This window comes from Oncorhynchus gorbuscha, linkage group LG10 (genome assembly GCF_021184085.1).
Source record: "Oncorhynchus gorbuscha isolate QuinsamMale2020 ecotype Even-year linkage group LG10, OgorEven_v1.0, whole genome shotgun sequence".
Taxonomy (NCBI): domain Eukaryota; kingdom Metazoa; phylum Chordata; class Actinopteri; order Salmoniformes; family Salmonidae; genus Oncorhynchus; species Oncorhynchus gorbuscha.
In genome coordinates this window covers 76,103,324-76,118,073 of record NC_060182.1, presented here as the reverse complement: position 1 = coordinate 76,118,073, position 14,750 = coordinate 76,103,324, and the positions used below count along the sequence as shown (strand labels likewise).

The 14,750-nt window shown below is 44.8% G+C and overlaps 1 pseudogene; it reads left to right on the top strand.

Annotated features, from left to right (window-relative positions):
• The window catches only part of LOC124046941, a 118,889-nt pseudogene extending 104,550 nt beyond the window's left edge, over positions 1-14,339 (top strand).
• The last annotated feature ends 411 nt before the right edge of the window (positions 14,340-14,750 follow it).

The window sequence follows — 14,750 nt, the reverse complement described above, 5'->3', positions numbered from 1 at the left end:
GTGTGGGGGAGGGATCAAACACTTGGATGGAGAAAGAGATGAAGGCAGAAAGAGATGAAGGAAAAGAGGGTGAGCGAGAGAGAAAGGGAGCGATAGTCGGAGAGAGGGGGATGGAGAGAGAGGCTGGCCAGCTGCTGTTGAACAGCTGTGACCTGTCTGTATTTGGGAGGAGAAAGAGAAGCGTGATGTTCTACTTTTGTCATGATCCTCCAAACCCCCTTTGTTCACTGCACTGCAGACAGAATCGAGGCACTGAGAGGCCAGCTGACTGCACATTGTGTGTGTGTGTATGCATTGGCGTGCACGTGTGTGTGCGTGCGTGCCTGTCCGTGTGTATTTGTGGGTCGTATGTAAGATGGTGTCTGTCTTTTTTTTATCATGCGTGCAACTTTACGTGCATTTCTTTGTGTATCTGTAAGTGAACATCTGTGTGCATGAGGCCTGCCACCCGATCCTTGTGTTTTAGTTTAGTGGGAGGGAAAGTAAAGCATATCCCAGTCCCAGTCTGGTTCAGCAGCAGGCCAATGAACTTGAGCCTCACACCCCGTCATGCCGCCTACCAGCCTGGCGGGACATAAACCCCAGCCAGCCTAACCTCACCCCCATCAGACCCCTCTCTGCGTGGCACACTAACCAGCACAGGGGCACGGGCAAAGATTTAATGTATTAAAACAAACACACTCACACAGACCGGTTTACAGTGCCCTCTTGGTACTAAAATAGCTTGGAATTAGTGTGGAAATGTGTATTAAAAACATGAAGACTTTTGCAATCATCTCGCTTATTGTCAAACGAGTAGGGGAAAGCATTCTAATACACTGGGAAATTATTTTTTGTATCTGTTTTAGTAATAGTTTTTGCTTGATTTCCCCTGTGTGCAAACCTTTTTGTTGTCTTACCTGCCCTCTCTTTCTCTCACCCCCCTCAACACCCCCCACCTCCCTCTCTCTCAACCCTTCCTCCTCTCTCTCTCTGTAGAAGATGGGTGAGGCAGAGTACTGTGTGGCTCTGTTCATGTACATTCTTCTGCTGGGTTAACCCTGCCGACAGGATCAGCATCCTCACCACCTGCAATAGACAGAAACACCTCATAAGAGATGTCATCAATCAGCGCTGTGCTGGGAACCCCTTCGTTGGACAGCCCGACAAGGTAAGGACATACACCACTATATAAACTGCACACAAGCAGAAACCCTACACTTTGCTATCCAAAAATGATAGACGCATACCTCATTAAATGTTTTAAAAAAACTAATCTGAAATGTCTTATTTACATAAGTATTCAGACCCTTTGCCATGAGACTCGAAATTGGGCTCAAGTGCATCCTGTTTCCATTGATCATACTTGAGATGTTTTCTAACTTGATTGGACATGACCTGTGTACCTGTGTACCTGTGTACCTGTGTATAGGTTGACAGTGCATGGTATACACTACCAAAAATCCAGAAAATCACATTGTATGATTTTTAAGTAATTAATTTGCATTTAATTGCATGACATAAGTATTTAATCACCTACCAACCAGTAAGAATTACGGCTCTTACAGACCTGTTAGTTTTTCTTTAAGAAACCCTCCTGTTCTCCACTCATTACCTGTATTAACTGCACCTGTTTGAACTCGTTACCTGTATAAAAGACACCTGTCCACACACTCAATCAAACAGACTCCAACCTCTCCACAATGGCCAAGACCAAACAGCTGTGTAAGGACATCAGGGATAAAATTGTAGACCTGCACAAGGCTGGGATGGGCTAGAGGACAATAGGCAAGCAGCTTGGTGAGAAGGCAACAATTGTCGGTGCAATTATTAGAAAATGGATGAAGTTCAAGATGACTGTCAATCACCCTCAGTCTGGGGCTCCATGCAAGATCTCACCTCGTGGGGCATCAATGATCATGAGGAAGGTGAGGGATCAGCCCAGAACTACATGGCAGGACCTGGTCAATGACCTGAAGACAGCTGGGACCACAGTCTCAAAGAAAACCATTAGTAACACACTACGCCGTCATGGATTAAAATCCTGCAGCGCACGCAAGGTCCCCCTGCTAAAGCCAACGCATGTCCAGACCCGTCTGAAGTTTGCCAATGACCATCTGGATGATCCAGAGGAGGAATGTGAGAAGGTCATATGGTCTGATGAGTCAAAAATAGAGCTTTTTGGTCTAAACTCCACTCGCCGTGTTTGGAGTATGAAGAAGGATGAGTACAACCCCAAGAACACTATCCCAACTGTGAAGCATGGTGGTGGAAACATCATTCTTTGGGGATGCTTTTCTGCAAAGGGGACAGGACATCTGCACCGTATTAAGGGGAGGATGGATGGGGCCATGTATCGCAAGATCTTGGCCAACGACCTCCTTGCCTCAGTAAGAGCATTGAAGATGGGTCGTGGCTGGGTCTTCCAGCATGACAACAACCCGAAACACACAGCCAGGACAACTAAGGAGCTGCTCCGTAAGAAGCATCTCAAGGACATGGAGTGGCCTAGCCAGTCTCCAGACCTGAACCCAATAGAAAATCTTTGGAGGGAGCTGAAAGTCCGTATTGCCCAGCGACAGCCCCGAAACTGAAGGATCTGGAGAAGGTCTGTATGGAGGAGTGGGCCAAAATCCCTGCTGCAGTGTGTGCAAACCTGGTCAAGAACTACAGGAAACGTATGATCTCTGTAATTGCAAACAAAAGTTTCTTTACCAAATATTAAGTTCTGCTTTTTTGATGAATCAAATACTTATGTCATGCAATAAAATGCAAATTCATTACTTAAAAATCATACAATGTGATTTTCAGAAATGTTGTTTTAGATTCCGTCTCTCACAGTTGAAGTCTACCTATGATAAACGTTACAGACCTCTACATGCTTTGTAAGTAGGAAAACCTGCAAAATCGGCAGTGTATCAAATACTTGTTCTCCCCCACTGTATATATTTTTTGTGCCTCAGCACAATCCTGTCTTAGAGCTCTATGGACAATTCCTTCGACCTTGGTTATTGCTCTGACATGCACTGTCAACTGTGAGACCTTATATAGACAGGTTGTGCTTTTCCAAATCATGTCCAATCAAATGAATTGACCACAGGTGGACTCCAATCAAGTTGTAGAAACATCTCAAGGATGATCAATGGAAACAGGATGCACCCAAGCTCAATTTAGAGTCTCATAGTGAAGGGTCTGAATACTTATGTAAATAAGATATTTCTGTTTTTTATTTGTTAATACATTTGGAAAAAAAATTGAAAACAATTTTTCGCTTTGTCATTATCAGATATTGTGTGGAGATTGATGATTTTATTTAAATTTGATCAATGTTAGAATAAGGCTGTAATGTAACAAAATGGCTTCTGAATACTTTTTTTTGCACTGTACAAGTACAAAAAAATGGTATTCACAGTTTGCTGCACGCACAAAACAAATATTAGACAGCAAGGCTTGATCCAGGAGGGGATTCTCTGCTGTTACCAAGTGAAGCTTGATTTTGGAAGAAGGTAACCACTTAGCTAGATAGCTTAGCTATCCAAATGCACAACTCCAGAGCATTTAGCACATTTAGACAGTTATGTAATAGTTCTAAGCTATCTAGCTCACAAACATTTAACTCGATCACCTGGCTCGTGCTGCACAACATTGAGTGACTTACAAGGTTCCGGTCTTGTGTGCTTGTAAACAAACACCATGTGACTGGGGACAACCGGTAAACTTCATAATGAAACAATATTTGTCCAGTGAAATGAAGAACGCAGTCCTCTATCTCCTAACATATTTCACAAGTTGACTGCAGGTACTTACTTAAAAAGTAGGCACAAATATTCAAATAGTTTTGACGGTATTGAAAAAAACATCCCGTGGTTATTTCCAGATACCCCGATGTGCGGTATATTGTCCAAGCCTACTTCTCTGCCTCTTCAACAAAGTTTGATGGTAGACACACACACTCACACCTCCAAATTTTCACAACCTGTCAGGGTCAGGTGGCTTCTCAGCTCCCAATAACATAACACCTATTTGCTGTTATGTTTACTCTTCAGCTGTACTTGACTTTAACACCCTCCACATGCACTTCACACTCTGTTAGCTTTTATCACCAAGTCCCTCTGCAACCTGTAGTCCTTAACTATCCGCTGTGAGCATCACAGCACGCTCTCGCCCTGTCGCACTCTCTCTCTCTCTAGCTCTCCTCTCTCTCTAAAATTCAAGGGCGCTTTATTGGCATGGGAAACGTATGTTTACCTTGCCAAAGCAAGTGAAATACATACAAAAGTGAAATAAGCAATCAGAAATGTAAAAAATAAGCATAAAAAATATATAGACATCTCAAATGTTATATTATTATCTATTTACAGTATTGTAACATTGTGCAACTAGGTATTGTGTGAATGGCAAGGGAAGATAAATAAACAGATACATTTGGATTGTATTTACAAAGGTGTTTATGTTACACCGTTGCCCTTTTCTGTCTCGCTCTCTCTGGCTCTTTCTCGCTCTCTCTGGCTCTTTCTCGCTCTCTCTGGCTCTGTCTCGCTCTCTCTGGCTCTGTCTCGCTCTCTCTGGCTCTGTCTCGCTCTCTCTGGCTCTGTCTCGCTCTCTCTGGCTCTGTCTCGCTCTCTCTGGCTCTGTCTCGCTCTCTCTAGCTCTTTCTCGCTCTCTCTGGCTCTGTCTCGCTCTCTCTAGCTCTGTCTCGCTCCCTCTGGCTCTCTCCCTCTCTCTGGCTCTCTGGCTCTGTCTCGCTCTTTCTCGCTCTCTCTGGCTCTCTCGCTCTCTGGCTCGGTCTCTCGCTCTCTGGCTCTGTATCGCTCTCTCTGGCTCTCTCTCGCTCTCTGGCTCTCTCTGTCTCTGTCTCGCTCTCTCTGGCTCTGTCTCGCTCTCTCTCTGGCTCTCTTGCTCTTTCTCACTCTCTCTGTGGCTTCTACGCAGGTAAATCTTTCCTCTAAGCTGTAAAATGGCCACCAGCCCATAAGTTCGGCAATATGGCCTAAAAATCATATTTCCATTTTTTTCAAAGTGATGGGCGATTCACGATATACAGTACCAGTCAAAAATTTGGACACACCTACTCATTCAAGGGTTTTTCTTTATTTTTGCTATTTTCTGTAGTGTAGAATAATAGTGAAGGCATCAAAACTATGACATAACATATATGGAATCATGTAGTAACCAAAAACGTGTTAAAACAAATCTAAATATATTTTATATTTGAGACTCTTCAAAGTAGCCACCCTTTGCCTCAATGACATCTTTGCACACTCTTGGCACTCAACCAGCTTCACCTGGAATGCTTTTCCAACTGTCTTGAAGGAGTTTCCACATATGCTGAGCACTTGTTGGCTGTGCCTTCCAGTGTCGGGTTCAACTAGGGGTCGTGATAAGGGTTGTGTCAAGGTGTGTATAAAGGCGAAGTCAGATGCAGGAGAGTGTCACGTCCTGACCTTAGTTCCTTTTTTTATGTCTCTATTTTAGGTTGGTCAGGGCGTGAGTTGGGGTGGGCATTCTATGTTTTGTTCTATGTTTGTATTTCTTTGTGTATGGCCTGGTATGGTTCCCAATCAGAGGCAGCTGTCAATCGTTGTCTCTGATTGAGAGCCATACTTAGGCAGCCTGGTTTCACCCTTGAGTTGTGGGTAGTTGTTTTCTGTTTTGTGTGTATCACCTGACTGAACTGTATTGTTCTCGTTATTCCTCGTTGTTATTTTGTTTCGTGTTCAGTTTTGATTAAATTTACAACATGAACACTTACCACACTGCACCTTGGTCCTCTCCTTCTTCCACCAATGAAAACCGTTACAGAGAGCAGAGTGTGATAAATAAAGCGCACTTTATTATAGTTCCAAACCGGGAGTACAACAAAACAAACGCGCTCAAAAACATAAAGTAAAGCGCTAAAGAACATCACTTGACATGAAAACAATTACACACACAACAAAAATTAGCATTATTATATTTAATTAAATCATTCAGAAAACCTTATTAATGCAATTGTAAACAGAAGTTGACAACAGGAACATAACGCGTGTTTCCGAGTAAGTTCTGCATCAAAGAAAAAGTCCCAAGTTATTTATTAAACCCGAAGTCCAGCACTGGTGATGTCACTGCCTACGCCATTATCTTTTACTCATGAGACCAAAACCATCCCTACTCTACACTAAAACTCTTGTTTATATAGCTATCTAAAAGCTTAGCAGTAAATGTCCAAGTTGATTTATAGTGGAATGTCTGACTAATCTCTTATCTCTTACACTCACCTGCAGAGTTCTGTCTTCAGTCACATATTTCTTAGTGGGGTCCCTTTATAAGAGGCAAAGAGACCAGAAAATAACCGTGGAACAATACTAAACCTTTATAATGAATATATATTGTTAATATGTAGTCTAGGACCATATAAATGTTAGGAGGGTGGGGTCTTATAACCCCTCCCCTTCTATTAATACAACATAAGCATAATCATTTATTATAATACATCAAACATTTGGTACAGTCCCTATCGTGACACTAGGGGAGCCCCCTTCACTGGCCCACGGTGTCCAGCGAATTCTCTCTTCTCTCTGCATCTCTATCAGTGTAGGCTAGCTCTGTGACTCTCTGGTGCTATCTCTCAGTCTTTAGCACTATTACTGGGAGCTCATCCCTTCCAGCTTTACCTTATTTTTTCATTCTCTCCTTCTCTCTCTCTCATTAGGTGTGCCTCTCAGATGGAGAGCTGACCTCTCTGGAGTGACAAACTGCAGGTAGGGGCGAGAGAGAATAATAGAGGATTGAAAAATGAAATAATGACTGTCTATGGGGAAACTGCTGAGCCGCTGGAAAGGTCAAGCCGGCAGGTCTGCGTTTTGGCCAGAGTGAGAGTGTTGACATGTCATAATGGCTAAAACGCACCAAATGTCACCAGCAGCCCTCCAGTTCAGTCCATTGTCTAATTAGACACACAGTACTTAAGCTACATAGGGTGTCAGGTAGCCTATCGGTGAAGAGCATTGGTGTCACAGGTGTCGTTGGAAGTAGACCAAAGTGCAGTGTTATGAGCATATATTTAATTTTATTTTAAAATGTCGTCAACAAAACAACAAACGGAAGAAACAACCGTGACGCTTACAGGGCTAAATGCCACAAACAAAGTTAACTACCCACAATGAAAGGAGGGAAAAAGGGCTACCAAAGTATGATTCCCAATCAGAGACAACGATAGACAGCTGTCCCTGATTGAGAAGCATACCCGGCCAAAATATAGAAATAAAGAAACCTAGAAAACAAAAAATAGAATGCCCACCCACATCACACCCTGGCCTAACCAAATAGAGAAATAAAACGGCTCTCTAAGGTCAGGGCGTGACAGTTTGGCCAGTAACCTAAAGGGCGCTGATTCTAATCCCCAAGCCGGCAAGGTGGAAAAGTCTGCCGTTCTGCTCTTGAGCAAGGCAGTTAACCCCCAACAACAACAGCCCTCCGCACCCCTCTGATTGAGGGGTTGGGATAAATGCGAAAGACACATTTCGGTTGAATGCTTTCAGTTGTGCAACTGACGAGGTGTCCCCTTTCCCTACTTCATACCAACTAGACTAAATAAACCCAGGACACCAGGGAAAGTCAGTTACATCCACACCTCCGGGTCCTGCATTCCCTTTTCTGCTTTTCCTTTCTCCCTGATAGATAATTGATATACACTCTGTGGCCAGTTTATTAGGTACACCCATCTAGTATCAGGGCATGGTGTGACATTCAAACGTGGCTCAATTGGTATCAAGGGACCTAACGTGGGCCAGGGAAACATTCCCCACACCATTACACCACCGCCACCAGCCTGTACAGTTGACACCAGGCAGGATGGGGCCATGGACTAATGCTGCTTAGTGCTTAGGCCAAATCCTGACTCTGCCATCAGCGTGACGCAACAGGAACTGGGATTTGTAGGACCAGGTGATGTTTTTTCCCTCTCCTCAATTGTCCAGTGTTGGTGATCGCGTGCCCACTGGAGCCACTTCTTCTTGTTTTTAACTGATAGGAGTAGAACCCAGTGAGGTCGTCTCTGCAATAGCCCATCCGTGACAAGGACCAAAGAGTTGTGCATTCCTAGATGCCGTTCTGCACAACACTGTTGTACTGCGCCGTTATTTTCCTGTTTGTGGCCTGCCTGTTAGCTTGCACAATTCTTACCATTTTCCTTCAACCTCTTATCAACAAGCTGTTTTCATCCAAACGACTGGATGTTTTTGTTTGTAGACCATTCTCTGTAAACCCTAGACACTGTTGTGCGTGAACCCCAGGAGCCTGCCGTTTCTGAGATACTGTTACTATGCATTTTTAAGAAGGTGTTTTTGTAGTTAATGTGCAAATTATAAGTGTTGTTGGTGGTCTATCTTTAGAATGTAGACCAATCAATGTTTTTATAAACACAGAAGTAATTTGCTACATTTAACCTACTACTTTAACTGAGTTAAGGGGTCATTTGATTAATGCACACAATCACATTCATGCAAACTGGATTTAGAGCGATGACACGCATGCGTGCACACACATACACAAGCAGGTCAGGGCTAAATTAGATTGACATTGATAGAATCCGTAGCGAAAGCAATAAGGTTAATCAGTCTTCACCAAGTTGGTATTCACTGCAACGCAGTGGTGTCACGGAGGAATGAAGCGAGAGAGAGAATTATGAAGGGAGGGGGGGGGTACAGCGACAGAGGGGATGGAAATCAATCTCTCTTTCTTTCCCATTTCCTGAGAACAGTGGTAGGACAGTCAATACAACATGAAATCAAAAGGAACCCTGCGACACACCGGGACACTTTTATAGATTGACTCAATGGCTTACTCATAGTCTGGAAGATAGTGTCCCCCACAAAATATTTGCATTCCCTACCACTGCCACCCTCCACTGGGTCGCCGACCTCTCACGACCCAAGCATAGCCCTGGGAACCCACTCAACACAGTGAAAGATCAGACAGTAAGGTGTTAGGTTCTAATTCTCAGAGTAAAAAACTCAACAAAGATCTCCACCCGTCTCCCCTAACACATTCCAGACCCATCTGGCTCCTACAGATAACCACTAACTTCTGATGTAAAAACAAGTCTCTTTCACTCCTTATATACTATACTGCTGTGTATAACAATGTTCCAAGTTGAACCCAGAATCTAACAAAGGCATGCTGTCTTCAGGAGCTACCTACAGACTCATAAGTAAGAGGGAGAGAGCAGAGATACAGCAATGCATATTTCAATCAGGTGACCATCGCTGAGATCCAGTATGACAGTGATATAACGGGGAAAAAGAAGAGCATGTGTGTGAGTGGGCGATCGGGCGTGTGCGTACACACTACAGCAGATCCCACTGCCCATAGATGTGTGCCTGCCATGAAGTCCTGACCTCTGCAACTCCCTCCCTGGAAGATTTCACATAAATGACTAAACACAATGCAAAATGCTAAGCCCCAGGCCTCTATAGAGCCCTCTCTCTCTCATTCTCTAAAAGGCTTCTGCTGTGTTTTGCTCTGGAAAATAAGGTGAAACAATTTGGCTGAAATTGCACAGCATATTTGCCCCTTCAGTTTCCACTAGGCTATGCCATTGGGTGGGTGCATTTGAGGTGTGTTTGCCTGTGTATATCAGGGATGGGTGTTGGCTGTTGTGGGGTAGTAGTAGGCCACTACGGGGGCGAGAGGTCCTGAGAGCGACTGGCCATAGTGTCTGAACAGACAGCTCTGGACATCTCACGTTGTTGTAAAAGCAACATATTGTTGCTTCTGATGCTGCACCTGTTCTATATAGCAGCAGGGTGACCTAAATAAATATTGGTCCACTTCCTGGTTTTTCCAACCCTCTCTACCTCCTTCCCCTGCCTTCCCTTAGCCCATAAGGTGACTTGGAGGGGGTTTGGCTTGTGGGACTCAAGTCAATGAATAGTGCATTAGACCAAGGGGACTAGGCTAGATAGGATGATTTATTTAAAGCTGTCTCTATGGCGCTTCTCTTCCCTCAGGCCTATTCATCCACTCAGGAGAATGGAAGAAGCCAGTCTCTTAGTACTGGGATACATATCTGGCATGCTCCATCTCCTAGACCAGCTGTTCCCAAACTTGGGGTCGCAACCCCATGTGGTGTCGCCTGATATGAAAATGGGGTCGCGGGAGACTTTCAAAATATATTTGAGCAATGTCTTTTTTTTTATCTCAATCATTGTAATGTGGTTAACCTTAAAAATCTAAATGATGAATGTGTATCCCCATATGGAGTCATGATATGATGCACCGAGAGGAACTGCCGGCAAAAGAGCTAAGCACAGACCTTGGAGATAGACCGCTGCACCACTCGGGAGCCCTAAGGCACTGCATCTCAGTGCTAGAGGCGTCACTACAGACCTTGGAGATAGACCGCTGCACCACTCGGGAGCCCTAAGGCACTGCATCTCAGTGCTAGAGGCGTCACTACAGACCTTGGAGATAGACCGCTGCACCACTCGGGAGCCCTAAGGCACTGCATCTCAGTGCTAGAGGCGTCACTACAGACCTTGGAGATAGACCGCTGCACCACTCGGGAGCCCTAAGGCACTGCATCTCAGTGCTAGAGGCGTCACTACAGAACTTGGAGATAGACCGCTGCGCACCACTCGGGAGCCCTAAGGCACTGCATCTCAGTGCTAGAGGCGTCACTACAGAACTTGGAGATAAGGCAGATCTCAGTGCTGCGCCACTAGACCGCTGGAGCCCTAAGGCACTGCATCTCAGTGCTAGAGGCGTCACTACAGACCTTGGAGATAGACCGCTGCCCCACTCGGGAGCCTTAAGGCACTGCATCTCAGTGCTAGAGGCGTCACTACAGACCTTGGAGATAGACCGCTGCGCCACTCGGGAGCCCTAAGGCACTGCATCGCAGTGCTAGAGGCGTCACTACAGAACTTGGAGATAGACCGCTGCGCCACTCGGGAGCCCTAAGGCACTGCATCTCAGTGCTAGAGGCGTCACTACAGAACTTGGAGATAGATCTCAGTGCTGCGCCACTGATAGACCGCTGGGAGCCCTAAGGCACTGCATCTCAGTGCTAGAGGCGTCACTACAGAACTTGGAGATAGACCTGCTGCACCACTACAGAACTTGGAGATAGACCGCTCAGGCACTGCATCTCAGTGCTAGAGGCGTCACTACAGAACTTGGAGATAGACCGCTGCACCACTTGGGAGCCCTAAGGCACTGCATCTCAGTGCTAGAGGCGTCACTACAGACCCTGGTTCAATTCCAGGCTATATCACAACCGGCCGTGATTGGGAGTCCCATAAGGCGGCGCATAATTGGCCCATCGTCGTCCGGGTTTGGCCGGGGTAGGCCGTCATTGTAAATAAAAATTTGTTGACTTGCTGACTTGCCTAGATAAATAAAGGTTAAATAAATTTAAAAAATGTAAAGCAAAATATATATATACTGTGGCAGGTAACTTTGATTGTTACACTGCGTGCATGCCTGTTTGCAAAACAATATGGAGATATGTGATTAGACCTTGACAATGTTCTGTTTCACCCAGAACATTGTCAAGGTCTGGTGGTTATGGAGAGAGTGTTTTGGATAGACTTTTTGCATTGACAGAGGAACTGTTGTCATTCATAATGGATGTAATAAAAAAATGCCACCTTGACAGTGTAACATACATATTTGGGAAATACAAAATCAATCTACAGATGAGTGACCGAATCAGTGGATTCAAATCAAATCAAATCAAATCAAATGTATTTATATAGCCCTTCGTACATCAGCTGATATCTCAAAGTGCTGTACAGAAACCCAGCCTAAAACCCCAAACAGCAAACAATGCAGGTGTAAAAGCACGGTGGCTAGGAAAAACTCCCTAGAAAGGCCAAAACCTAGGAAGAAACCTAGAGAGGAACCGGGCTATGTGGGGTGGCCAGTCCTCTTCTGGCTGTGCCGGGTAGAGATTATAACAGAACATGACCAAGATGTTCAAATGTTCATAAATGACCAGCATGGTCAAATAATAATAAGGCAGAACAGTTGAAACTGGAGCAGCAGCACAGTCAGGTGGACTGGGGACAGCAAGGAGCCATCATGTCAGGTAGTCCTGGGGCACGGTCCTAGGGCTCAGGTCCTCCGAGAGAGAGAAAGAAAGAGAGAATTAGAGAGAGCATATGTGGGGTGGCCAGTCCTCTTCTGGCTGTGCCGGGTGGAGATTATAACAGAACGTGGCCAAGATGTTCAAATGTTCATAAATGACCAGCATGGTTGAATAATAGTAAGGCAGAACAGTTGAAACTGGAGCAGGAGCATGGCCAGGTGGACTGGGGACAGCAAGGAGTCCTCATGTCAGGTAGTCCTGGGGCATGGTCCTAGGGCTCAGGTCCTCCGAGTGAGAGAAAGAAAGAGAGAAGGAGAGAATTAGAGAACGCACACTTAGATTTACACAGGACACCGAATAGGACAGGAGAAGTACTCCAGATAAACAAACTGACCCTAGCCCCCCGACACATAAACTACTGCAGCATAAATACTGGAGGCTGAGACAGGAGGGGTCAGGAGACACTGTGGCCCCATCCGAGGACACCCCCGGACAGGACCAAACAGGAAGGATTCAGATGGAGAAAGTATTTTAAAAGTGAAACATACCCCCTTCCCTCAGCTGTGCATTGTAAGTGTCCCACACGAGTGACGACTGCTCACCTCCAATGCTTGGAAGAGCACTTTGGGACCTACTTCCCAATCCGTTTGACTGTGATCCTGGCTGAGTTGACATGCCGGAAAGTGAAACTGAACAGCTGATCTTGCTGACGTGACCGAATGCTGCAGCCAACGCATTCACGGGTCACTACAGATGAGTTTTGTTTCATGACTCATAGGGAACACCCTGCCATCTCCCTCTGAGATTTAATGCTGCGTTCAAAACAACTGGGAACTGGGCACTCATTCAAATCTCAGACTTCCGACTTTAGTGCGTTCAAGACAACTGGCAACTGGGGAAAAAAACAAGCTCTGACTGGGATCTTTTTTTTGATAGGTCATCGAACTCGGAATTCCATCTCGGGAACTCGGTCCTCTTTCTAGAGCTCCAACTTTCCGACCTGAAGATCACTGATGTCATGAATTGACCACATGTTTTTCCAAGTTCCCAGTCTTGGAAACACGATTAAACTCATGGTACCCTTTGCCAGCTCATATGTGTGAAGCTCGATTCAGTGCTTTTGTCTGCATTAAAACCAAATATTGATCCAGGTTGGATGTGACAGCAGAGATGAGGTGCGCACTGTCGACCACGTCCCCTGACATTGAGAAACTCCGACATGACATGCATTGAGCACACCCATCTCATTAATGGTGGTGAGATAAGATGCATTATTTGTGCGTTCAAGACTACTGGAAACTCAAAAATACTAGGTCAAATCATAACGTCAGTGATCTTCAGGTCGGAGCTCTAGAAAGAGACCCGAGTTGCCAAGTTGGAATTCCGAGTTGTATGACCTTTCAAAACGATGTTTTCCTAGTCAAAGCTCGAGTTCTCAGTTGTCTGTAGTCAGATGTCGGAGATTTCCGAGTTCCCAGTTGTTTTGAACGTGGCAAATGTCAGAATAATTTGCAATTGACTGTCATAGTCCAACATTAAAGTATGTGATGATGAGTTAAGAAAATCAGAAATACTGTTAGAATGTTTTTAAATTGACTGCCATAGCCCCACATAAAAAATGTACATTTACAAAGCATAGGATGAGGATGGATACTGGTATTTCAACTGAAGTCGTCACTTTAGTAGACAGCTCAACCTATTGCATACTGTATGCAACACTATTGCATAAGGTCAACAATAAAGCATCCCAAAATCAGCTCTTTTCTTCACTGCAAGGAAAATGAAGTCTTTGAAATGTGCTTCTTATAAGGGCAGGATTACCAGGAAATAAATCAACTTGCCTGACACGCGATTCCTCTGCTTCTGAAAGCCCAATCCATTTCTCTCCACTCTCCTCCATCTCTCTAAAAAAAATCCCTAAATATAGTCTCTGTGTGTGTGGCCTGTGATGTGTGGTGGCCCTGAGTCAGTGAGGACCTGGTAAGTAGCCTGGGTACTCTAAGTAAATACCCTGGGCTGGGCCCCTCTAAGCCGTATTACACCCCCCTGCTTCTCCATGTGGCCCACCAGGATAACGGCAGGAACAACACCAAAGCCCCCTCCCTAAAGAGATCCACTGCCTTCTGAATTTCGAGGAAGCTCAAGAATCTCAGCTCAGTCTCACTCGTGAACGTTTTAACTAAATCCGTGTGTGTGTGTTAAACAATGTGTGCATTTGTCTCCAGGTGACGATGGTGGCTACATCATCCTCTCACTGGTCCGCACCAGGGCTGTCAGACACCTGAGTTAGGCACTTTACACACACACACACTAAATGGAAATACAGAACACCAAAAACAGTCTCTTTACCCCCAGAGAGTTCTTTTTAAGTATCTCTTTTTAGAGAGCCTCTTTGTGTGAATAAATGTGTACTGAAAAGGTTGCTGAAAAGTTGCTGTCACGCACAGGGTGGATAAAGTCAACTTTTGAGGACTAGGTGGAAAATAATAACTACATATTTTTTGTTAAGTTCAGCTGCAGCATTGTGTAAAGATTATTGAAAAAAGCATATTCACCATCAGAGTTTTTGTAAAACAAGATTTAGAGAGGCCTCTTGGAAACCACTCGCCTGGGTTAAGTTTGAGGTCTTTCCCTCTCTCAATCTCTTACCATTTTTAAATGGTTTCTCCCCTGCTCTTTCACACTCATTTTCTTTCCTACT